The sequence below is a fragment of the Pleurodeles waltl genome, chromosome 3_1 (assembly GCF_031143425.1).
Source record: "Pleurodeles waltl isolate 20211129_DDA chromosome 3_1, aPleWal1.hap1.20221129, whole genome shotgun sequence".
In the NCBI taxonomy this organism is placed as follows: Eukaryota; Metazoa; Chordata; class Amphibia; order Caudata; family Salamandridae; genus Pleurodeles; species Pleurodeles waltl.
Genome location: NC_090440.1, coordinates 202,642,246 through 202,666,773, shown reverse-complemented (window position 1 = coordinate 202,666,773; position 24,528 = coordinate 202,642,246). Strand labels below are relative to the sequence as shown.

The following is a 24,528-nucleotide window of genomic DNA, read 5'->3' as shown; positions in this document are numbered from 1 at the left end:
CTGAGGACCAGATGGGGGAAAGACTAGGCTTCTGCGCAAGGAGAGCGCACTGCCTGCCCAGAGAGAGGCACCGAAGTGAAAGGCTGGCACAGGGAGTCAGTGAGATTGGCTCTCTATCAAGTTGGTGATCTTCAAGGCCAGGAGGCCTGAAGAAAATGCTCCAGGTAGCAAGGGCTCTCCACCAGGAGCAAAAAGAGACCAGGATCGATCAAATTGGCACAAGGTGGCCCAAGTACTGGCCATCAGAAAGCCTGTGAGCCTTGACTCCCTTTCAGCGCAAGCAGCGAAGTGTGTGGGGCTCCGCCACTGCACAGGAATGTGCCCCTGTGGTGGGCCAGGGCCTGTGGTCTCTCCCCAAAAAAGAGAAATTGCAGGGGGAAGCACAGTCGCACCCCCACCACCTGAAGAGGAAGAGGGTCCCAGGACCCCATCCCTGGGCCCCGATCAAGAAGCCAAGCTGGGGAGCACCGTCACACTCCCTGTAAAGATTCAGAGGGGCCCAGGACCTCATCCCTGGTCCCCGAGTCCCTAGTATAGGTTGGGGAGCACCATCACACTCCCAGTGAAGATGGCTGGGGGCCCAGGACCCTATCCCTGGGCCCCAATGGGGAGAAGGTGGAGTGCCATTGCACTCCCCCGTGGGGCTGGGAAGGCTGCCGCCAGCACTGCGAATGCCCACAGAAGCGGGCAGATACAGAGGAAGAGACTGGGAGTGCCAGCGTGCCTCCCCCACTGTCTGCACACTGGCCGCCTCGCGATCATCTGCCCGCTGGACCAGGCAGACCACAAAGTAGGAGCCTGCAGCACCACCTTGTGCTGGTCATGTAGGGAGCCGGCGGGAACGGCCGGGCTGGGTTTCCCACGCCGCTTTCTTACGCCACTCACCTCACTTGGGGTGTCCAGGTGGGACCGGACACCCCAAAAAGGGAGCTTCAACCATGGTGGAAGGCTGCCGACGAGGGAGGAATCAGAGCGGCTCTCCCCAGTGTAGAAAGAGAGCTTCTCATTGCATATGCATGCTCCAGGAGAAGTGCCCCATAATGCCTTGCAAGGCTGATCACCTATGCCACAAAATTGCTTGTTTTTTTCGCAGTGGTAACCTCAGGAGAGCAGGGTCACCACCAAATTGATTCCCAAGCATGAGGGGAATCAATTTGCATGAGTGTAGCCTCCCTCCAAGAAAGTTCCAAATGTCCCCACCCTCAGTTTCAGGGGACTTGCAAAGGATCCTGCTCAAGGGCACCATTGTGTTTTCAAGCTCTGTCCACCAGAACTTTTGTTCAAGGTGGTGGAAATCTGTCCTCTAGGGGTGGATATCAGGGCTGCCATCCTTGTGGCCGAATGTGATTATAAATGAATTGCCATAATGGTGTACACCCTCTAGGGGTTAAAAGATGTAACTACAATTGTTTTTACAGAATTTTAGTCCTTGAGGGACTATGGTTAAAGTACAGCACTTTATGCTGAATGTCATTAAAGATGTATGGTTGCAACATTGTGGGCAACGAACGCAACGGTGAACAACCAAGTGCTGTCTGTAGGGACTTGGTCAACTGTGCAACATTTTTATGCTGAATGCTTTAGTGTGGAATATGATGAAACTATGTGAACACCCTTTAGGGGTGTGGTTAGACTGCGTAGATCATGCAGAGAGTAATCGTAATAGCACAAACTATACCAACATGCCTGTACATGATTCATGGTAATGGTTTATTTGAATAATGAGACTGACGGCCACTAGTGATCAAAGTAGATGTACTTTATTGTGAGGATTCGGTGCTCTCACTCCAAGTTAAGGTCAGATATTGCATTGAAATACAAGTGAATGTTTTACCATGTGGATTGTTGATCTATATCTCCCCTTGGGAGAGACAAGAATGATTACGCAATGTCACCCAAAGTAATTCCATCTGCTTGTGTATATTTGTAAATTTCTGCATAATATTGAGTAGTGGGTGTTTAATAAATGTACTTTTCCTTTTTTGAAAGAAAAACAAAGCCTGGACAATCATTTACGTGTTATTCTTGTGTACTGGTGAATGGTGATTACTAACTCACACCACCTCTCTTGAGTAAACATTGGACTGCTCTGCAACACTACCCTATGAGTCAAGCGCTACAATGGGGTGTTTGGTTCCCAGTGGTGGTTGAGGCGGATGACCCACCTTCCAACAGCTATGACATAATAAGTAAAACTATATCTGAAAATTGAAAGACCTAAGTTGTAGATCAGATATTGTTCATGCACTGCTAGCAGATGTTTTAGAAAGGGTGTTATTTTATATTCAGTTATTACCGGCGTCCAGGGGTATGTTGCAATTTCAGGTACCTATTCTTAGCTTGGAGGCACCATGGAAATTACCAATTTGTCCTTTGATTCTGTGCTTCGTGTTGTTTGAGAGACACCACTTTCCCAAACGTTGGTTGATGTTTAGATGGGAGATTAATTTCAGGGTTACTACGAAGCACTAGGAAGTACAGTTTAGCTTGAACATGAAGTATTCTCCTATGACAGCACAAGATTTGCCTTGCAGTAAAAAAATCCTATCCCGCAAATATTTTAGAGTTATTGTACGCCAGTGAATGCAGTATAAACAGAGCAATAACTAAATAAATCTGCTTATACTTCACTATTGGCCACCAGTTTTCTAAAATAATGTTGCTGCTGGTTTACCTATCTCAGAAAATAAGTTTTAAGTTCTTTTATGCAGGGACCAATTTACTTTTCACTGCTGAGTCTACTGCAGCAATGTGTATTAAAATGCAATATTTAACAGCGAAGGGACGCCTCTGAGTAATTTCGATTTGGGCTCCGAAGATGCCTACAACCTAGCTTTTCATACTCTTACAAAATCTTAATCTCCGCGTGCCAAAGTTCTTTAACAATAGAATCCGAGTGCATGAGTATACGATACTTATAAAGAATATGATCAGAGCAAAAAGATGCAAAACCAAAAAACACAGATAGAATGCTTGCGCATTGATTGGTGACTTGTGGATTTATTGCGTTACTATTGTCGCATCCATTATGCTTTAACTCCAGTTTGGTGCTAGGGTTGAACAAAATGACTGCATTCAAGCCTTCAGAAGTTCAGTAGGGGCAGGGTCTGAGAGGAGACATCCTTGTACCAGGTGGTAGGGAGGGGAGTAGATGGAAGATTTCACCGCATGACTACAACATTTGGAAGACTCAATAAGTGGAATTTTACAGTCCACTGAGTTAGAGATTGAGCATTTTCCCATCAACTGAGCTGATACTTCTCTGGAAAACTGGACAACTTTGGGGAAAGTGCTCAGAGTCTTTTCTGCTCATATAGGCCTTCAGCATTGTCTTAAGATCTATTTAGCAAGTGTATTGGCATCATACACGAGTGAAACGAGTGATGCACACATCCCAAAATTATCACAGTATTAATACTTTAACAACTGTATTAATACTGTGATCATTCTATGATGCCCGAGATGCTGTCTCGCGCTATACATGTAATGTTTTGTTTTGTATGTTGTTCTTAAGCAAAAAAGGGAAACAATTTTCACTATTTAGAACAGTAGCTTGTACAACAGTCCTAAAACACAGTGTAATAAAACGAAAGCAGTGCCATCGCATTTGATGAAAAGCTAACACAGGGCCCTCTCCTGCTAGCCCTCATTGCCCAGGGTAGGCCGCCGAACACCTGCCAAACGCTGATAACCAAACCCACACCGAGGCCTGCGACTGCGGACCCACCTCAGCGATGAAAAGTCAAGCCCAGGCCTGGATCTGATCGGGTTCCAATCATTTCACGATAATTGGAGGAAATGAGTAAGGGGTCGATGGGCGCCTTCCAACAGACAGCAATTACTCACAGGTTAAATGTGCAGTGATTTAACTATTGGCTGCTCAGAGGGCGCGCGCAGGAGCTTCCCTTCACGGCTGGGCCTTCCCCCTCTGGAAGCTTGGCTCAATGACAGCAGCGCTCCTGGAAGGGTCAGTGAAGTACTGGCGCTGGCCAGTGCTCGAGAGCAGTACTCTCAGGATGTAACTTTACGATAAAAATTCATGCCATGAAACTACACATTACATACAATTTTGTTCAACTGTAATGTGCTTCGAACCTCTTTTTGTGACCTGGTTGGCACTATAGAAAACCAGAATGCATACCTGAACCAAGCTTTCATGACTTGCCTGGTACTGGGGGCACTGAATGGAATCTTCATTCTTAGAAGACAAGTCCTACAACAAACATTTTGTGATTAGCTACATTAGAAAAATGCTGGAGTTTGTTATGAGGACGAGGCCCTTCTGCAATGAATTATATGGCCCAGTTCCCATTACTCCCCTCTTCCTTCCTGGACACCACCTTGTTAGGATGGATGGACATGAAAGGTGGCTAGGAAGAAAGGGCCTGGAGCTCACTAACTCTGCGAGTAGAGGTGATGGCCATTAGAAAGGCTGTCTTGAGAGTAAAAAGTCAAAGTGGACAATTATGAGGTGGCTGGAAAGGAGCACATATCAAGAAGATAAAAACCAAGTTCAAATCCCATTGCAGCAATATGAACAGAGAAGGAGGAAACATTTGGGTAAGAGCCTTAAGAAATCTACCAACAGTTGGAGATTTTAAAAAAGAGGATTGGTCAGGCAATTTGAGAAAAGCCAAGATGGCAAAGAAATAACCCTTGAATGTGCCCAGAGCAGAGCCCTGCTGGGCCAGAGAAAGAACAAACAAATGAAACTTAGAAAGAGGGGCAGAGAGGGGGTCAACAGACTTTGCCACAAATTTGTTCCATCAACAGGCGTGTACCGTTTTAGGGGAGGGATGCCCGGCTGCTAAGATAATGTTACAGATGTCGGGCGAAAGGTGAAAAGCTGTCAACTGCAGCCACTCAAACTCCATGCAAGAAGGCGGAGACTTGACAGGTTCAGGTGGAGAACTGTCCCCTGTTGCTGCAACAGAAGATCCTCTCAAAGAGACAGTCTGAGTAGAGGATCGATATCCATCTTCAAGAGCTCGGGATACCATACTGTTCAAGCTCAGTCCAGAGCCACAAGAATGACTTGGACCCTGTCATTCTTGATAACTGTGGGTAGAAGTGGTATTGGCAGAAAGGCGTGAAGAAGTCCTGAGTTCCACTCGAGATGAAAAGCGTTGCTGAGCAAGTGCCGACTTGGGAACTCCAGCGCGCAAAACAGTTGACACTGCACGTTTTCTGCAGAGGCAAATAGATCTAATTAAGGTTCTCCCCACTGCTGAAAGACCTTACGCCACCTCTGGATGCAAACACCATTCGTGATCAACCAGGCATTGATGGGTGAGTTAATCTGCTCTGGTGTTCAGTAAGCCTACTAGATGTTAAACCACCATGGATATCCCCTGATGTTCCACCCAAATCCAGAGATACAGAGCTTCCTGACAAAGGCTCAATAACCTCACCCCGCCCTGCATGTTGCAGTACCACACAGCGGTGGTGTTGTTTGTGAAAACCTGCATTGCTTTCACTGCTAGCCTAATTGCCTTGAGCTTCAAAAGATTGATATGGTGCTCGGACTCCGCTGGAGACCAGACGCCTCTGACCTCCACCTCTCCCATATGGCCGCCCCATCCTAGGAGAGATGCATCTATCACTACTGTCAGATCTGGGTGGTGAAGGGAGAGGGATCTTCCTTTGATGCAAATGTGGTTCAGAAGCCACTGCTGCAGATCTTGCAAGTCCCCTCTGAGATCTGGACCATGTCAAAGAGATTCCCCTGATGCACTGGACAGCCCTCATATGCCATCTGGCATGTGTCACCAGCAGGATGAAGGAGACCATGAGCCTCAGGGTCATTCTCCTCATAATCCAAGATAGAGGCTGAAACATCAGTATCATAGCCTGAAAATCCTGGACTCGCCGCTCTGGAGGATAGGCCCAAAACTGCACTGTGTCTAGGACAGCTCCGATAAAAGGGAGCATCTGAGAGGGGGTTAGGTGTGACTTTGGAAAGTTTAGAGTGAAACTCAGTGAATGCAGGAGGTCCCCCATCGTCTGGAGGTGGGAGACAACAGCCTGGGGTGAGCCAATCTTCAACAGCCAGTTGTCAAGGTAGGGGAAGACTGAACTGCCTGACTTGCGCAGATAAGCTGCTACCACCGCCATCACCTTGGTGAACACCTGCGGAGCGCTGGTAAGGCCAAAGGGGAGCACGGTAAACTGAAAATGCTTGTGGCCACAATGAACCACAAATAACGTCTGTGGGCAGGCAGGACAGGAATATGAAAATATGCGTCCTGCAAATCCAATGCTACCATAGAATCTCCTGGGCCCAGGGCAGATAGGACCTGAGCCAGATTGAGCATTTTGAACTTCTAGTTTTTGAGGAAGCGATTGAGGGGCCGGAGGTCTAGGATAGGACATAGGCCCTTGTCCTTCTTTGGCACCAGAAAGTAGTGGGAATAACAACCTCAAGCTACTTCTGGCACAGGGACTATGGCTTCCTTGGCCAAGAGAGCTCTAACCTCCACGCGGAGAAGTGCCAGGTGATCCTCCATAATCCTTTTGCATGATTGTGGCATGGATGGAGGGCTAGTCTCGAAGGAGAGGGAGTAGCCCCTTTGGACTATTTGTAAAACCCACCTGTCTGTGATGGATTCCCAGCAGGGCAGGTGATGGCAAATCCTGCCTCCGAATGGCCCCTGATGGTGAAGCGTCAATTTAGGAAGGTTTGGAGGCTGCAGGGGAAGGGGTGGTGGACTGGGGGACCGCTAGCCCCCTGATCCACAAGGATGTTGGATCCCACATCCTCGGCTACACAGAGGCTGAGGAGCATGCGCGGCCCAGTGGCTGGAAGGACAGAGACATGGTTGGGTGCCCCTTCCATAGCCACGAAAGAGGCAAAAAGCAGACTCAGGGATACGAGGGGCAGCTAGGAGGCCCAGGCCTCCTTCACAACCTGTGGAAGCACCTGAGTAACCGTGTCCCATAAAGTATGGGTGTAACGGAAAATCATGACCCTCTTTTTTCCCCAGTTTGGAAGGCTAAAAATCTAGGGGTCCTATTTGACAAGCAGCTACGTTTCTCAGATCCGATTAACCATATTACCTCCTCTTGCTACTATGTAATCAAGATGCTAAAGAAGATTTTATCGTTCATCCCCCCTGAGATACAAAAAATGGTGGTTGTGGCCCTTGTCCTGTCCAGGATTGACTATTGCAATGGTCTCTACCTGGGAATCAAAAAACATCCCCTGTTTAAGCCACAATCATTTCAAAATGCAGATGCCCGTCTGCTTCTGAATGCTCCAAAGTTCTGTCCAATAACTAACAAAATCTGTGACCTACATTGGTTGCCTTTTTCTTAAAAAGTAAAATTTAAGGCTCTCTGTATATTTCAAAAAGCCTTACATGGTATTCACCCTCTCTATTATCAAAAGGCATTTCGGTGGTATGACCCACAACATTAACTAAAATCTTCCTCTATCAAATTGGTAACCATTCCCAAAATATAAAGAAGACCAGATGGGGAGGCAGAAGCTTCTAATTTCTAGTCTGTAAACTCTGGAATTCCCTACCCCCATCCATCAGATCTCAAACTAATCTTATCCCCTTCAGGAAATTGCTAAAGATGTGGCTTTTTAGTGCTGTTTTAAATAGGCAGTCTCTCCTCCTCTTTGTAGGGGTCACTTTAGTACTCAGGCGCTTTAGAAAATGGTTACTTACATACTTACTCACCGCCAATCAGAAGTCTATATGCACTGCCACTCTCCCTACTCAACCAATGCACTGTGCAAAGCCCAGTACCACTAACGGAAAACTACGTTCCATCATCCAAAAAAAAAAAACACAAGACCAGGTCTTAAATCAAATCAAATATACAGTAGTGATGACTTCCGTACTCAAATCTGTGCTTGAATTAAATTGAATTTCAAGGTGTTAGTAAATAAAACCCATCATTTTCCACAGCCATTGAAAATTAAAACCTTCTCTGGGAAAATAATCAGAGTTCTGATGTTAAAGTTGGTTTCTGTACTGTTGACATATGCATGAGGAACCACGTGATGTGTTTTAGTATGGATAGGCTGGATGAGCATGCTGTTGAATGCTGAATGGGGATGCTGTGAGAATGGGATGATGTATGGAATGTTGGTGTCTGTGTGGTAGGCGAAGCGTAGAAAAGGATTACAGGTGGAGAGAGAATGGAGCCCTAACAGAACCTATCAGGCTATGCTGTAACATAAAACAAGGATGTAATCTCAAATCTGAGTGGCTCCGAACTCTAGTGTGGAGAACCTAACCTCCAACTGCAACAATTAAATGCTGTGGTCTTGACATTTGCAAAACCACATCCACTCCCTAAGCTTGCAATATTTTTATATATCTCAGGAGGTCTAAAACTACATTACTATATAGCAACCCCTTTTTTGTGAGATGAGTTCCCATCATTGAGCCTATATTGGGTGTTTTGGAACACATGTTTTGTGTGTGTATTTCAACGTAGGCACTCCCAAAGGACTGAATATGGAATAGGGCTAGGATGGAGTCACTTACAAGTCAGTCATTTTCAGAAGACTGGCGGGTTCAATCAGCGTGGAGCACTTTCATTAGCCTGTTCCTTGTAATTAGATTCTGACATTACTCCGCCTGGATAGAGACTAGAACAATGGTATATGACCTCTAAATTCTCAAAGGAATGTTTTATGCTGATTGAACAAAAGTCCTCCTTATAGCTGTGACCTTGAAATTGCGTTGAGACAGTCGTTCATGTGTTAGTGTGCAAGCATTAGCCCCAAGCACCACGATGAACAGTAAGTGACAGGACAGAGACCCTGGCAGAATGAGGTGGCGGACGAGGAGAATGTGTGATTTTCTGATTTCCACAAAGGTTCACCTTGAAATGGAGTTCATCAGTCTTCGATGATTTACAAGAAGACTACCAACCGTGCCTCGGTCTGTGTCTCCGTTTAACAATCTGCAAAAAAGTGACACTACTACCAGTATTTTATTTCTTAGGGTGCTCCGCCAAGATGGGTATTTTTCAGTGCCAACTGGTTTAGCAGTAAATGTGTTTGCATTGCTCAGCTGACATGGTCATCGAAAAAGGTGTGGCATTCGCTCATTCTTCAATGTATCCTACCAACTACTGGTGGCTAAGTGGACTAAAACATCCACTGTAGAAATGAGTTTTGGTCTCATGGTCAGAGGTTGAACCCAATGAGGTCCTTCAGCCTTTTACCATCCAAAGATCAATACAATGGATAGTACTGAATTGGGCAACTAAACATGAGTTAACAGCACACAGTCTCCAAGTGGTGAACATGAATTTTAAAATACAGGTTACCGTACTCCTGCAGTCACAAAGTCTGCCCACCAGAGGCATATCTTAAGTGCAGTGAGGGAGACACAGGCTGTCAGGCACCTTCACAGTTCAGGTCTCGGACATCCTTGCAGGTGACCTCTTCTAACAGTTTGATCTGTTACCTACCTATGGAACCTCGGTAGGGGGTCGACATAATCAATCCTTGGAGTAGCCCAGGTACGGCTGGGAGTTTTGGAACAACAATAGAATAACTTCATGGCACTCTCCTAGGTACTATTGGCTTGCCACTTACCACAAAATGCCCCAAATTGGAGGGACAGGGAAGAATGTCTAATCAGAGATTCCCATTCTTATCTGGGTAAAGGGGCGTGGATTATAGTGCAGGTGCTACCAAACTGAGAGTATGGCCTCAGTGTACCTGTTTAAATAGTGGACCACAAAGCTCAGCAGGAGTGGGAGAGTTGCTGGATGGTACAGATCCTTATGATGCCACCCATTAGTTTATCTGCAAAAATCTTGTCTTTTTAGAAAAATGTACCCCTATCCATCCTGCTCGTAAAGGTTTGTCATGGTGAATAGTGGTATATTTCTGACTAATTACATCCTATTAGGCCTCAAAATAAAACACCAATGCAAAAAACCAAAGCACCACCCGTGTTCTACTGTTCCTGTGGATTTACAATATATGTTCACATGAATAGCGTGTAATTACAAAAAGTGGTTTAATGCCATAATTTTTACATATCATATAACAAGCATAATGTGAAATTATCAAAATTACATTAATTATGCCAGTGTAATTTAATTTCTCCCAGGACTACTAATGATTTCCACGAAAGAACACGACCAATCCTAATAACAGTAACCAAGATCTACTGGAATAGCCACTAACCATGGGTTTCCAAAATAGCGTGCTAGTCACCATAAAGCAATTCAACAGGGATGGCAAGTGTTATATAAATGCAGTTACAAAACAATACAGTATAGTAGTTTAGTTAGCAAGCACCAACACAACCTATGAGCTGTGATGTTTCTTTTCCTATGGGTTACTTGTAGCAGGAATCATGAAACTTTTCAATTAGTTGAAAAGCCTATTTTGATAGCATGAAACAAATAATTATGTCACAGGAGTTGGATGGTGGCCTTTCATTCTCTATATTGGGGTAAAACATTAGGAATACTTGGTGGATATGTGGGTGCTGCAGTGCTGTTTCATGCAGCGTCACTGTCATCTTCAGAACAGCAAAATACAATTTCACGATTAGGTCAAATTATAGCCAATGATCTGGGCTGTCAAAATCTTGTCCTCTCTGTGTTGCTGCACTGCCCACGCCCCACTCAATAGCAGATCCCAAACTGGCCTTGAGAGGGCAGGACGCATTGCTTGTCGGGCATGAGTTGAGCAGTGAGAAGACCGGAGGACCGCCACATTCTCTGCAAACTTACCTTACGGCAGCCAGCCCGCTATACAGTGTCTTGCCCCTGCTCCACTCCCTGGGAGGTTTCTGGGCGGTATCTCAATGCTGAGAAGTTTCTGTTTCCCAGAATCCTCTAGTAAGGATTCCTGGGATAGATATTCAGTCCAATCCAAGATGGCTGCACATTATTAAACTCCATGTTAAGTTTCCCAATCCATGATGACGGCTTCTTGTTCGTGACGGAAAATTCCTTTGGAAACTGAATATATAGCTCAGATTTCCTTTACTTCTTACATTGCAACACTTTTTTGATTTTGATTCCTGATAGTGTATTTCCTTGCTCCTGATCAGCTCTAGGTATTTCTGGGTTCTTCATCCTTAGTAGTTTCAGTACCTGAGTTCCACTGTTCTTCCCTGGCATCTCCTGTTCCTCAAGGGTGCTGCCCTTTTCCTTGGGTTATTTCATGTCCACCTGGAGCCTTGCCGCCATCTTGGAAGTTTTCCTCTATTAGGAGTTCCTTCTGGAAGGCACCATCTGCTAAGGCGCTTTCAAATGTCGGTGGCATTGTGGCCATGAAAAGGTCGCCCTCATCTCTGGCAGACCTAGACTGTTAAAATCTAGACTTTACATCCTACCTGCAAGTCAGAGGTTCCTCACTAGGCGTCCATCACCTGACAGACCTCACAATCTGGTGAAGTGCTGAAAATGTTTAATTTAGTAGAACAAAATATCACTTGAAAGGTGGCCAATTTTTTCTTATGAATTTCCTGAAATCCTTTGGTAGGAGACAAAATCGATATTTCACTTTTAACGGGTCAATACTCCCTTCTTAGGTACAGTGTACAGATTATCAGGAGAGAAAAGGATTATGTCAGAAGAGACATGGCAGCATGGTCTTTTAGTAAGAGTCTTAAACAACCATTGCTATGTGAAAAAAATGTGAGCCCTTGACAACTTCCACTGTGAATAACAAGTACAAAAATACAATAAATACGCAGTGCTTTGATTTTGAGTAAAACGTTAAAGAAAAGCCTGCTGCTGTGAAATAACGAACCAAAAATTGATGTATTTCAGCCTACAATGCATCTATGGGATATTCAATGTAATGTATAGTTAATCAGTCTATTACTGAGATGTAATAATATAGCCCTTCATGCATTGCAAAGCAAGCACTCCATAGGAGGTGAAATGAAACACCAAACAACCAACACCACAAGGATGGAAAAATACACTCCATGGGAGGATGCAAAGCCCACTCCATGTACATTTTAAAGAATGGGTAAGAACTGGTCCGACAGATAACTGAGCACCCACACCAGACTTAAATACCAAAAGGTATTTGTCCTCCAGCTGAAAGTGTCTTATCAGAAGTGTGACATCAGAAGCATGAACACCAAAATGTGTGTGTGCTTGTTTACTTTGTTTTTTTAAGTCTCTGGGTCATGCCCTGTTAGCACACAGTAATCTAAACAAAAACAGTAAACTAAACACGTGACAGGTAGCAAACAAAATTACTATAAAACTTCTTGTGTCTTTGAATATAGACGTCCAGACTTTTCTTTGCCGATCTCCATTGAATTCTCATTGGTGGCTTCGACTTTGATGCATTTTCTGTTTTTCTCAGGCTCTTTGGAGGCTTTGTTGATTCCTATAATCACACTGGATGGCTGTCGTGCCCACATAAATCATGCAAACATTTTCTGGTATCAAAGGGTTTGAGAACACACCTCAGCACTTTATGTTCTGTGTGCAGGATATTCTACACCAGGAACCCCTCTCCGCTCAGGCAAGGGTTCCGGGGAGGGGTAAGTGGAATCCATCTCTGTAAGTAGAGGGTTGGAGTGATCCGCAGGTTGTCAAAAGGTCAAAATGGAGATGAGGGGCAGAGCTCCTACAATCATAAATGTGTCAAAGAGCATAGCTGGTGGATATACCATATTTATTTGTTTCCAATATAATTACAGGCTCTCCTCTTCAACTATTTCTCAATGCATCTCTAACGCACTTAGCATCAACTCACTCTAACTCATTTGCATGTTACTCAATAACAATGCAACCGTAAATCACGTATTTTTTACTACATTCTCTAAAGACTACTGAAGATTGCCCTTACTCAAAACAGCTACGCCTACCTTCATTTAAGTAATCTTTCTCTCCCCCTTTTTATTATCTTTCTTTTCTAGGCTCGCTCCTCTGGTTCATCTTACTATGTACCCCTCCTTGATCCATTTACTCCCTCCTTCCTGCTTCCTTGAATTCATTTCTAGGTCGAGCGCGCATGTGCTTTGACCTGTTGTCAGTAATATGGGCTTTTAACCACGCCCATCTCACCCCCATAACTTTCATTCGTTCGTGGGCTTGCCTTTCAAAAATCCATATCATTGGTAAATGCTTTACGTTTGTCCGTCCTTAGGGAGGTTTTGTGACCGCCTTGTTCAAATTATAGTTATTTAAGTCTATGACACAGTCCATGAACATCCAGTCGGTATCCGGCTTAGGTGTTGACTCAGGTTTTTGTTTTCTTGCCAAGATCTCTCAGGAAGACTGCCCTTGATTGTCTCGCAGAGGTCGTCAGCTCACTCTGAACTCATTAGTAAAGAAGAGATTACCAGGTAGCCAACAACGGCTAAATTTGAAATGCATCATGTCTTAACTACAAGCATTTTAAAAGCTCTGATGTCATCTAAAGAGCCTTAGGGGAGACAAAAGTTGTCCCTTTAAATCAGTAAGGCTCCCAGTATTAGCGCACTTTTACACTAGATGAGCCCACACGGCTATGAAAAGAATTACAATGTGTTTGTAGGGGATTTAAATGAGTGGGAATACAACAAACATTGGGTTACCCAAGAACTGATGTCGTCTTTTCCCTAACAATGAGCACGGCCTATCAACTTTGCTACCTCCTTGATAATATGAATGCCCATATCTCGATCAGCTTCACATCTGATACATCAATAACCATCTGTAATGGCACGGTAGCGTGCAACTGCACGCTGCTGCATAAACACTGCACTTTGTGCACCAACACATTCACGTCAATCACAACTTGGGTGCTTTCTTCAATAGTAGGCATTTAGTGAAACAGTACAGGGGTCTTCAATCCTTGAGAACATTATTGAATATAAATGAGACAGGGTACCCCTTCCCAAGCTTTCTTGCTTATGTGGATAAGCGAGAATCAATGTGCTTTCTATTTTCAGGAGAAGGTATGTTTTTTTGCCACGTTTTCATGTTCTACAAGCATGCTAGTATTTTATTCAGAGCATCTCCCACAAGGTGCTGCAAATGCTATCTTGGAAATAATCTGGACTGGTATTTGAGGTGTAATATTGTCTCCATCTGTAGTGATAGCGCACTCAGAAGTCACTCAAGTGGACTGTCACAAATATTGCTATGAGGTGCCTGTGTGCTGCACAACCTTGCAATACAATATTTGGCCCATATCATTCCTTAACAGGTTCAGAAGTGCATTCTCTCAGTCTCTACTGGACACTCATTGCGATTTGGTATTGAAGCAATGACAGCCACTCTTCTGATGAGCAAAGAAGATCGTCTTCACCCAGGTTGTATGTCATGATATTGAATAGCAGTGGCGGCTGGTGAAAATTGTAAGTAGTAGGGTGAAAAGATCCACGATGAACTGCTAGGAACCAATGTGAGGTGCTCCATCTCTCCCAGGGGGGAGGGGTTTGCTTGGTCATGGCATTTATCAGTACAGTAACAATGACACCTGTGGCAAGGTGTACTGCAAGCCCACCTTTAAATGTTTTTCAACAACACCTATTTTCTATAACGCTCAGGGGCGCATCTCCCATTGGTGTAGCAGGCTGGTTATTGCTGTATGTGAGCTCATACAGCTGTCAGGGTACCCATTTCCCTCATGGCACTATGGCCCGTGATATACTGGCTACTAAAACAAAAATGTTTTCATGGGAGCGAGGCCAAGAATTTTCATCTCCGGGTACAGACAGACACTTGGCACGCATTCTTTTGTACTCTGGAGATGAGTAAGGAGCCACAATGTAGAAATCAGGGGAAATGTTTCATATTACATAAACGCTGATGGGTTTTGCTACTACAAGGGAAAATAAATAGGCACTCCAGGAGCTTTTTGAAAAAGTAAGCAATATTAATACAACCTACATACAGCATATCGGAAAAAGCTGAATAATGGAGAATTTATCTGTGCTGTACTGTTTAAATTAAGTTAAAGCTATTATGACTCACCCTCATGGCTCCCCCAGTACACTGGCAATAGAACTCCCTGTGATGGCAGTGTCTGCAAGTTAACATGGAAGATGGACTGCCAAAACGGGAGGTTTAACTTAAATAAAGCCTGAGGGTATGTTAGCATCAGAGCTTCAGTATCCATCCACTCTGACACCAAACTCCTTCCACAACAACCTCGTCTATGCTGAAGACCCTGTCCTTTTATACCCGCGGGCTGTGATGAGATAAGTTCAGACATGCGTATCCAGGGACCAGTTAAGGCACAGGCAAAGTGGGCTCTTGCCCAGGGACCCAACCTTTCAGGCCCTCAAACCCCGCCCTGATACAGCCAGCTCTGTTCTGGAGACTCTTGCCTTAAAGACCTTGAATAATTCTTAAACAGACTGTTTTAAATACTGTTTTCCTTTCATTTATTTTTGATGTGGGTGATGTGTGAGAGGTTATTACACACATTTTGCAGAGCAATGTTGTGTTTATGTCTCACACAGCATCCATAAAATCATTGTAGATCAAAGCAGAACCTTACATATGAGAAATAGGAGGGTGTCACAGAGATTATTTGCAGTAATGTTAGGGCGCTGCTGCGGTGTTACAATATTGAAAACAAAGGTCACTATCCCATAATATTAGAACACATTTAGGATATGAATGTGTGTGTCTGTGCACTGTTAGTGACCTAGCCAAAGAGGGCATGAACGAATTAAAATGGGATCATAAATTGAAAGCTGTTCCAAACAGGGGCCCCAAAAGTCCCTAACATGTCTTGAGCACAGTGTGAGGCTCAGTACGAGGGATATCAAGACAACTACTGTTAGCATTTATTTCGAGATAGAGACAGTGATTTTTAACTAGCTGTAAATTGGAAGAGCGGGACCCCATCCCTATAACAGAAGCTGTCACTGTTGAATACAATGTCCGTCCTAAATATTGTGAACTAAGTATGGAGAAACAAAATATTGTGAAAGTTAAGTGCATGCAGGGTCAAGTAAGGTAACACAGGACCATAAAATAAGAAGTACTTTTAAAGACCTGTTTACTTACTATAGTCTTTTCACTTCACGCAAACAGGAGAATGTTGAGTATCTAAGGGTGGGAGAAAGGGTGAACCCTGTGATGTTGCCTGGGGATATATGGTGTGTAACAACACTTCTGCAACCCATGTATTTGGGTGAATGATATTTATGCCTTCAGGTACATGTTTGAAATGACTACAATAAATCCACACTACGAATGTTTAAATAGCCTAAGCACAAAACGAATGTGCGCGTGTCCCTCCAAAAGATGAAAAGTGATGTTCCTATGAATTGGGAAGGCCAACAGGTTTAACGTTTGTACACTCTGCAGTTGTATTTGCCAATTTTTGTTTTTGCACTATGGAACGACAGCAGACAAACGTCTGAAAAATAGATGCTATAGACTATTAAGGCTTGCTTTCTTTTCTGTGGAATTCGTTTTGCATATGTTTTTGTCAGGGCAAGCTACCCAGTGCCACTAAGTTCCACGCTGACTGTAAAATAGCCCTCAAGCATCTCAAGGAGGCGGACTGACAAAGCCAAAAAGCAAACTGAGATTGAAATACCTCTGTTGGTTGAGCCAATATGTGATTGACAATGTCTAAGGCCAGTACCTGAATGTTAAGAAACTGATGGATAAATGAGGTTGACCCAAAGCCCATCAAAGTACGTATTGACGACAGTATGTTTACCATGAACCTCACAACCATCATTACACGTCAAACCTACTAATGGTGCAGGAGGTGAGTGCATGTGTTCAAATAGAAGGGATGCACTCACTGCCACCAAACAAATAGTGCAAACCTCATGGGAATAGTTATTTGCAGCATTCGAGATGTGGACACATGCATACTACTACACATTATGTTATACTCAAGTGTTTACGAAAGTGTGCAACAATCAAAAAGGCCTCCTGGTGCCAAGGCTGTAATACAGAAGATTCGAAACAGTAAACAGAGGAGTCTTGAGCATCTTTCAAAAAGTCAAATGCTCACTAGTAAATTGCAAATGAAGAGGGAGCGAATTCCACATCATAGATGAGGGTATGAAAAGGGTCATCCATTCGCTCTTAATTTTGCAATCTTTGGCAAGGTCTAAAAGGTTTTTTTTGGTTAAAAAGATCAAGCCCCCCTTGCCATGGGAGTCATCTGTCATAGCAAGGGGGGCAATAGTTTTTTTTTACTGTCCCTTACCTCCAGGGGTTGCTTGGCGGTGACAAGGCAGTAAAAAAAACAGCTATCTGCTGCCCATCCTAATTGGGTGGATGGACGTATAGTTGAATCCCTGATGGCCCTTACTCTGTCAAAGAAGTTTGGCCATAGCGATGATGGGGAAATCACCGCTGTCGCAAACTTAAGGTACACCTGCATCTAAATCGGAGACAGGTGGCTGTTTTAGCGGGGAAGGAACTCTGTTGCGTCCTTAATAAAATGAGGATTTGTCTGGTGATGAATTTCTGGCAGATATATTGGTCCCGATTTAGAATTTGCTAGATAAGTTACTCATCACAAATAAGTATATAATATGCTTGTAATAAGGTGAACGAGACAGTCATCACATTTGTGATCGCACGATCCATCCATCACACTCTAAACTGGGATAATAATGCTTGCGTGAGACTTGTTTTCATTTTGCAGCCTATGTAGATGATAAGAAACTGATAATATGAAGGAATTCTCAACATCAATCTTACTGTCACATTTTGGATGATTTGGTACTTTTTTTATGGACAAATTGGGTGGTGCTGAATATAGTTAATTACAGTAATCAACGTGGGAGCCTATGATCTCCAGAATTACTGTAATGTCCTGGCAGAGAAGAAAGTGTTCTCCTTACAACATTTTGTAATTTGAGCAGCACCATCCAAGTTCCTCTCACATAAAAATTGAAGATTCCTTCTGGAATTTACTGGGACCAAACATTCACCCAGCGAAGAAGGCCACCAGTCCTGACTTATATCCTCTCAATATGAGCATCTCTTTCTCATCTGCATTCAATTTTAAATAACCCTTTCTCATCAAGGAAGCCACTTCCTCAATATAATTGCTAAAATGTGTTCTAGTCAGAGTAGTGTTCACTGCTCATGACTATTATTATTTGGGTATTATCTACATCAGTCCTTAGATCCAACTTATAAGATCTAATTAGCAGAACTAAAGGGACCACAAAGGTTAGAAAGGGTTAGACTCAATGATGAGACCTGTGAAACACCAAAGTCTGACTTAGCCGATCCAAAAGTGTATGGTGGAAGCATAACTGTCTGGCTACAGCCTTTCAAAAAGGAGGTAAGCTAACTCAAGGCTAGGTCTTTACCCCAATTTCAGTGAGCAATGTGATCAGTGCTGAGTGAGATACTGTGTGAAAAGCTGTGGATAAGTCCCACAGTCCAAGAGCGGCTACTCACCCAGTCCTGAATCAGCTGCAGCCTATTCATCACAGCTGCCAAACCCAAATCAGTTCTCTCTTATGCACGGAACCCTGCCTGATACTCATCCAGGGACGCTTTTCACGAATGTATCTGGATAATTAATTATTCACCAATCTACCTTAATATATATGATAGTAAGGAGATTAGCTGAGAGTTACTAAAATTTGAAGCATCTACCATTGGATTCTTAAATAATTATCTTAATATTGCTTCCTTCCAATCTTCTGTGATTTCTGCTGTTTTCAAAGAATTGTTTACTATCTGAGTTAAACTAGATACAATACTGTCCATTGGTAGGGTGAAAAATTTAGCGATATCACAGAGGCAATGTGTAAAGCATTCGCACAGCACTCTCACACAATAATTATACTGAATGTCACAAAAGAAAATACACAAGTGGTAGGAAAACACAGTTTGTATTCAATATACACATCAATTAACACTACATAAAAATCATGAAATTATGGGCATAAATCACAATTGATAATAATACTAGCAGTGCTAAGCCCAACCACGTTCAATGACATCAGTAGCAAACACACATGGGAAAAATCCTACATCACCCCCCAAGCACCCTTATGTGGTGTGATACATTGTCAGAACTAGGCCCACACTAGCAAACAATATAATGTAATACCACACAGTTCTAGGATGCACCCAAGATCACTACGATATCAGGAATTCGTACACACAGATAATGACAACACTTTTAGCAGCACCGTAGGCCAAGGCCGTACGGGTAGAACCAATGTCAAATGTAGTATCCAGGTGGGAAGAAACCAATGTGTAAAGCAACACCACCAGTCGATGTAATCACTAGTAGTCAGTCCTCATGCAAGCACTCCCACACATTCACTCATCACCACCACGTGCTGCTAGGGATATCAGGCACATCTGTATGGAGCAGACTTACACGCACGCAGAGCTTTGACAAGAGCCCAGTTCTGCGAAGCACTGGGGGAGGAGGGAAGAAACAGTCACACACTCTCTTGACCCACTTCCGATCGCCACCCACGCCCGGTATGGCAATACTACCTGGCCCACAATGTCATCTGGGCTGGATGAGGAGAGGGCAGATCGTTCACTGCACAGAGAGCCCAAAAGGAACAATCAATGGAGGGGGAATGTAGCAGGGGAGCCTCTTGGAAGGCAGAGATGCACTGTCAAGTACACGTTGATCAGAGTGGCAGCCAGGCAATCTGGGCACAACCTCTGGTGTGCTATAATCCGAGGCGCACCAGACAATTCCAGCTTCACACACAACGAGTTTCAAATTCTGTGCCTCCATGGAAATGAGGCACAACTCCTGGTGAGCATTGATATAGGTCGCAACATACAATTCTGATCACTTACGATGAAGAGTTACCAATCCTGTGCCTCCTGGGCAATGAGATACAACACCTGGTGGGTGTTGATACGGGTCACACTAGACAGTTGCGATCACACACAACAGAGGAGATGCAAATTCAGTACCTCCCTGGAAATGAGGCACAACCCCTAGTGTGTGTTGATACGGGTCACACCAAACAGTTCCAATCACTCACAATCGAAGAGATGCAAATTCAGTACTCCCTGGAAATTAGGTACAACACCAGGTGCCTGATGATACTGGTCATGCCAGACAGTTCTGGTCACACACACAGGCACAAGTTCAGTAGTGCTGCATGAGGTAGAATGAGGCACAACTACAGTTACACACACATGTCTGAGGGTTGCAACCTATGAATTGGACACTGCACACAATGAGCATGCAGGTAGCATGATGCATTCGAGAAATGCATCACAACCGACGAAGTTGGCCATGAGGGGACCCGCAACTGGTGAATCTGCTCACCACCAACAAGACAATGTGTGCTGATGCCCCACGATGCATGGGCCACACCCCTGGATGCGGGCAATGCTTTTGGGGCTCTGCACTGTCAGTTGAAATCCAGAAGACAATGTGGGCACTTATGAAGGCACCGTTCTTCAGGTGTGACAAGCAGACGGTGTGGGTCTCTCGCAGGAGGTCTTTGATGTCCTTGAGGCCTCCATAAGAGAACAAGGGGGCTAGCCGACTAGCCCTTGGAGGGCACACTTCAGGGTGCCACACAGCAGCAGGCAGTCTGCCCAGGCCAGCCATGATTCAGGAAGGGTGCATGGTCCCTTCCAAGGGCAGTAATCCTCCTTGTGCACAACAGATTTCTCTGGCAGTGTGCACCAAGTGGTCCAGGGTCTCCGGTCCTACGTCCCTGCAAGTGTATCTCTACCCTGCTGCAATATGACACCAGTAGTTATACTGTATTGTGCCTTTGAATTCGAGGGTGGTTCAAAGGTTCTCTCTTTGAATCACAGATGTCTCCCTTAAATTTCAGTCCTGTCTACCATTGGGCCCTTGAACGCAGATCTTAATCTTTAGTGGTGCCTTGATCCTCTCCCTCCACTCTATCCAGCCAGGCCCTCAAATGGCAGAGGTCTGTTGGTCCAGTCATGTGTCCACTGTTTATAGATGTTGCTGGGGAATGCATAGATGTGATCCCCCAACCACTGGAGATGACTGGAGCTGGGCAGAAAGGCACACAATGAACTTTAGAGCAGAAAAATGCCCACTTTGTAGAAATGGCATTTCTTAACTATAAATGACAAAACCACTATTACAGTTGAGAGTGATTTCAATCATTTCCCCATGTTAGCCTATGATGACAGCAATCCTCAGAGGTAGTGAAAACACACATAGGTACTCTTCACAACATTTAGAAACACCCTTAGTAAAGTGCACACAAACTGGCTGTAATGGCAGGCTGGACACATGCTAAAAACATATTTCGCAAGCGAATACACATTGGCCTGCAATGGCAGGCTGGACCCATGTTAAAACACCATTGGGGAGGCGTGCACACTGGCCTGCAATGGCAGGCTCGGCACATTTATGAGCACCCTTGGTGCAAGTACAAACACACTGGCCTGCAATGTCAGGCTCAGCGCACGTTGAAACGCCATTGTGCAAGTGCGCACTGTGCACACACTGGCCTGTAATGGAAGGTTCAGCACATGTTTGAAAACACCACTGTGCAAGCGTGCACATACTGGCCTGCAATGGCAGGCTCAGTACACACTGGTTAGTGCCACTTCCTAACATTTGAAGAAAGGGCGCACGCACTTTCACCCTATACTTACAATGGAAAATGCCCAGGGACCTAAGGCCACTAAAAGAAAATCATCCAAACCTATGGAAAGAGCCAATTCTCTTAAGTAGGGAAACCCCACGTGGGGGTTCTTTACTACAGGGTCATGGAACACCCATGTGTACCTGTCCTGCCTTCAACCTACCGCCTGCTCTGCCCTTACGCAGATGCTCTAGGGGTAGTGTAAGGCTCAAAACCCATTCAGGTTTGGCCAAGGAGAAATAAGTGCTACCCCAAGCACCAGAGCGTCTCTGTGCAGCATCCCACTTCTAACTGTGTCTGTATCGGCCCCAGGAATGTGGTGTACCTTTTTACAGGGTAGTCCTGGGTACAGCACCTCAACCAATCACATAAGTGCTCCTTCCTGGCATGTGTAAGAAAAGCACATGCACTTTCCCAACTCAGTACAGTAGGAAAGTGCCCAGAGTCCTAAGGCCACGCAAAGAGAGTCGGAAAAATACTGGGAGGAAAAAGGAAAGAGTTTCAGGGAAATCCCCTAAGAAGGGCCATGTCCAACACTCCTTTACTTCAGTTATTGAAACTGGCGCAAAATGTGGCAGTGGAGTATTTGTTCCTTTTGATTTATCAGAAGACATAGTCAGACATTGGAATTATGCAATAGAGGAGGACCAATAATGTGGCAATGCTGACCAAATTATGTGGAAAGAAAGGGCAAATTATGCAGCACTTTTTGTGACAGAATTATCTAAATATTTGTCACTTTCACATATGTTAACTGGTACAAACCACTAGTTGGCAGTGGTTTGCACCCTGTCCAAGTAGAGACCCTCGCCCTAGTCAGGGTAAGGGAGTCCCACAGCTAAGATAACCTCGGCACGAGCAGGCAGGCTTATCTCAAAGGCAATGTGTAAAGTATTTACACACACACACACACACAAACACAGTGAAAACACCATGAAAGTACTGCACACTAGCTTAGGAAAATAGCCAATATTTATCTGAGTAAAATAAGACCAAAACAACAAAACTCCAACATACACAATCAAAGATATGAATTTTCAAAAATGAAATCTCAGTCTAATGCTTAGAAACACAATAGCTCCAACTGGGGCTATCAAGACGCCTTGGTGGAGTTGCTCCTAACAATCAGACGCCACTCGCGAGGGAGTGCACGTTGGTCACAATGTTGCATGGACTCTAGGTATAGTACCTTGTAAAATAAGGAAACAAAGATGTTGTACGGAGTCAGGGAGGTGAGGCGTCACTGAAGCCGGTACGGCGTTGGTTCCTTACTGCTACTGGGGAGGTGAGGCATTGGTTCCTTACGGTTGCAGAGGAGGTGCTGTGGCATCAGTGGTAGGGCACTGGTCCCTTATGACAAGGCGGGATTGATGAATCCAGCAGTTCAAGACGCGAGGCATCAACTTTGCACTGTTGTGATCACACCACGGGCCACAGGTGCTGCGGTGGAGTCAAAGTTGGGTGTCACAAACGTCCGTGACAGGGCACTCAGGACTCATGATGTTGTGGGACTTCTGAGGCGTTGTGGCAGCGTCGGGCCTGCGGCGTTGGTCATGGTCATTGCACTCAGCGGGGACCATGGCTCACGTGCAGGCAGTGGCACAGAATCGGACAGTGGCGCCAATTACAAAGCCACTCTGGAGCCAATGTGCTTGTTTCTTCTTGGTTACACCAGAACTCACTCCCAAAGGCCAAGGAACTGGATTTGGCACCACTTGGCAAGTCAGTACTCTAAGCAAGAGCACCCATGTGCTGGCAGACAAAGTCTTTGATGTCCCTGAGACTCCTTAAAAGGAGGCAAGCTCAATCCAAGCCCTTGAAGAGCCTTGGGAAGCAGGATGTAGAAAGTAAAGTCCAGTCCTTTCGCTCACAGGACAGAAGCAGAAAGCAGCAGGCCAGTACAGCAAAGCAACAGGCAGAGTGACAGTCCCCCCCTACATCATCCAGCTCTTCTTCCTGGCAGAATGTCCTCAGTCCAGAAGGACTCTAACTTTGTGGGATCAGAGAACCAGTACTTATACCTCTTTCTGTCTTTGGATTAGGCAAACTTCAAAGAGAAGTCTTTGTAGTGCATAAGACCCTGACTTTCCTGCCCTGGCTTCAGACACACTCCAGGGGGTTGGAGACTGCTTCGTGTGAGGGCAGGCACAGCCCTATACAAGTGCAAGCGACAGCTCATCCTACCACTCTAGCTCAGGAAGATCCTTCAGCCTGGTGACGGGCCATCAGGATATGCAGGACACACCTCAGCTCCCTTTGTGTGCCTGTCTAGAGCGAACACACAAGCCAAACTGTTATCCTGACCCAAATGTGTATTCAGCAGACAGGCAAAGGCACAGAATGGTTAAGCAAGAAAATGGCCACTTTCTAAAAGCAGCATTTTCAAACTTACAATTCAAAAAACAGCTTTACCAAAGATGTATTTTTGAATTGTGAGTTCACAGACCCCAAACTCCATATCTCTATCTGCTCCCAATGGGAAATTACACTTAAAAGACAATCCCCATGTTACTCTATGAGAGAGATAGTTCTTGCTATTGTGAAAAACGAATTTGGAAGTATTTCACTATCAGGACATGTAAGACACCCCAGTCTATTTTAGGGGTGACTTACAGGTAGTAAAAATGAAGGTTTGGTCCTGGCAAGTGGGTGCATCTACCAGGTTGAAATGGCAGTTTAAACCTGCACACACAGACACTGCAATGGCAGGCCCGAGACGTGTTTGCAGAGCTACTCATATGGGTGGCACAATCAGTGCTGCAGACCCACTAGTACCATTTGATTTACCGGCCCTGGTAACACATGGTACACTATACTATGAACTAATTAGTAAATCAGATATTGCAGTCATAGATAAACCAATCACCAATACATTTTAGAGAGAGAGCACTTGCACTTTAGCACTGATCAGCAGTGGTAAAGTGCCCAGAGTCCTAAAGCCAGCAAAAACGAAATGCAACGCAGTCAAAAATGGGAGGTCAGAGGCAAAAGTGTGGTGCATACAGCCTTAAGCAATAGAAAG

General features: G+C 44.7%; 1 protein-coding gene across 15 annotated transcripts in view; it reads right to left on the bottom strand.

The window, feature by feature from the left end:
- LINGO1 (leucine rich repeat and Ig domain containing 1) overlaps positions 1-24,528 on the bottom strand; it is a 3,157,620-nt gene that overhangs the window by 1,382,576 nt on the left and 1,750,516 nt on the right. The window lies entirely within an intron of this gene.